Genomic DNA, 2,500 nt, shown 5'->3' on the forward strand with positions numbered 1-2,500 from the left:
CCCCCTGCCACCACTCATCCATCCTTTCCCTTTTTCTTCTTCCCTTCTCTCTTCCCTCCTCTCTCTTCCTCTCTCCCTCTCTCGTCTTCCTCTTTTTCTTTACCTTCCACTCTTCCTCTCCCTTCCCCCTCTCTCTCCCTCTCCCCCTTTCCTTCTTCCCTTTTTCCTTCCCTCCTTCTTTCTCTCCCTCTCTCCCTCTCCCTTCCCCCCTCTCTCTCCCCCCTCCTCCTCCCTCTTACTTCTTCCCTTTTTCCTTCCCTCCTTCTTTCTCTCCCTCGCACCTCCCTCCGCCAGATTCCATTATCGCCGCAAAGCCCGCTCAATAGCCCTGCGAGGCAGTCATTAACCCCCTAAATAATAGGCCCACTTAATCCAGTAAACCTTCCCCGCGATCGCCCACTCCCCAACCTCAAAACCTCTTCACGGCATCTCAAAACCCCGTCAATGAACCGCCGCGACACTTTCCCCGAGTCAAAGCCAGCCATTAACCCCAGCGCTGGGAACTATCTCGCAGAAACCCATCGCTGGCATTGTGGTATCTTGTGGGAGGCGGGGGGGGGGGGGTGAAGGAAGGACGGAGGGCGAGGGGAGTGTCACAGCGTGCCCCCGGGAAAGGGGGGAGTGGGTGAGGGAACTCGGGGGGTAGGGCAGGAAGAGAAGCTTCGGGGGAGGGTTCGGGGAGGCGGGGAGGGCGGGGAGGAATCCTGCATCCGCCTGCACCTTACACGAACGAGAATCGGATTCCAATACGGGGGCAGCGAGAGCGCTTCTAACGACGTGTTCTCCACCTGCCTCTACTCATCAGCGAACACCAATTTCCGGAGCTGGCTCGCATCAGCGGCGCTCCTCCGCGGAAGCTGCCTCCCCGCGCCCCGCCTAACGAGTCCCCGCACCGCCGCCGCGACCCCAAGCGCTTTCTACACCAGAAACCACATACCAACGCATACCAATAGCAGGCCACTGCCATCCCCGCCATGAAAACCGTTGCCCCGATGGCACAATTACCCCTCTCGCCGCGCTATACCAGCGAAATACCAACATACGCACACACACGCACACGCCCATAACATCCGAACGCGTCGCGAAGCAGGCGGGGAACCGGACACGGTCTAGTAGGTTAGCTCTTTGCCTTACGTCTCCTTGAGTAACTTTGACAGAAGAGATGTTTGGTAAAGCATTTGTCACGCCAGAAAACCCGACGCAGATATTGAAAAAGTTTCAGATTCTTATTTTTTTCTTTCTTTCTTTCTCTCAAAGACTCGGGCGTTTGGTCGGCGTCACTTATATCGTGGCGGTTCTTGAGACTCTCGCTGCTTAAATTGGCCTGTAAAGAAACCGAGTTCTGAAACGTGTTCCAACAACTAACCAATAATGATAAAAATCGCCGAATTCCAATGGAATTCTCACGGGATTGCTTATGGGCGATTAGGAGTCTCAGTGCGGCATCAAAGCCAAAACCCTCGTTAGACTCCTTGCTGGATTCGTAAATATCATAACTCCTGATTTATTTCCCGGGTCCATATCCACTCGGGGAAGGAGCTATATCAACGTTAGCTAATTTTCAATGAAAACATCGAAAAAGCCGTGTTGTGCAGAACTAACCTGGCCTCTCGCAGTGGACAGTCAATCTAGCCAAGAAAGATCATTTGACGCTTACCTAATAAATCTTCTTTATAAGTAAGCCATTATTGACACATTTCCCATAAACAGAACATATTACCTATCTCGCCATATCCATAATATCCCCTTTTTTACCTGTGAGCATCCCCCACTTAACTTTCACATAATCAACCTTCCTCTCTTTTCTCGCTCATCACAGTCCCCTCACTTCTCTCGCATCACATTGCTATCCCTCATTACCACTCCTGAAGAAAACGTTTTTTTTTTTTTTTTTTTTTTTTTTTCCTCGTCCGGTTTCGTCCTTCGAGTGGCTTTCCCTATTTCCCGTTTCTGTTCCCATTCCTATTCCCGCACTCCAATTCATCACATAGGAGACCAAATTAACGTGTTCGCTGGTCCTTTTCTCTTGGAAATGTTGATAAACAAGTTCGTGATTCCCTCCTTTGGACCCTCAACGCTTCCCTCCCTTAACAATTCAATTCTCTCTCTCCTTCCTTTCGACCTTCATGTTTCCCTCATTTCGTACATTATGCGTTCCTATCTGTCCTCCCTCCTTCCTTCTCCCTTTTTCCCTCCCTCCTTCCTTCTCCCTTTTTCCCTCCCTCCTTCCTTCTCCCTTTTTCCCTCCCTCCTTCCTTCTCCCCTTTTCCCTCCCTTCTCATTTCCCTTTTTTCTCCCTTGTTCCCTTGCTCCGCCTCCCTCCCTTTCTCCCTTCATTCCTACCTCCTTCCTCCTTTCAGTCTCTCCCTTTCCTCCCTCCTTGCCTCCCTCTCTCCCTCCCTTCCTCCCTCCACTACTGATCGGAGACGCAATATTGGCCCTTCAATCACACCCGCGGGCGTTACAAAAGCGACCAATATTCAGAGCGGCTTCACGCCCA

At 51.5% G+C, this 2,500-nt stretch overlaps 1 protein-coding gene across 8 annotated transcripts in view; it reads right to left on the bottom strand.

Annotated features, from left to right (window-relative positions):
• The window catches only part of LOC119579278 (CUGBP Elav-like family member 1), a gene marked incomplete at its 5' end in the record, with an annotated part of 77,316 nt that overhangs the window by 39,883 nt on the left and 34,933 nt on the right, over window positions 1-2,500 (bottom strand).

The sequence above is a fragment of the Penaeus monodon genome, chromosome 12 (genome assembly GCF_015228065.2).
Source record: "Penaeus monodon isolate SGIC_2016 chromosome 12, NSTDA_Pmon_1, whole genome shotgun sequence".
Lineage (NCBI taxonomy): Eukaryota > Metazoa > Arthropoda > Malacostraca > Decapoda > Penaeidae > Penaeus > Penaeus monodon.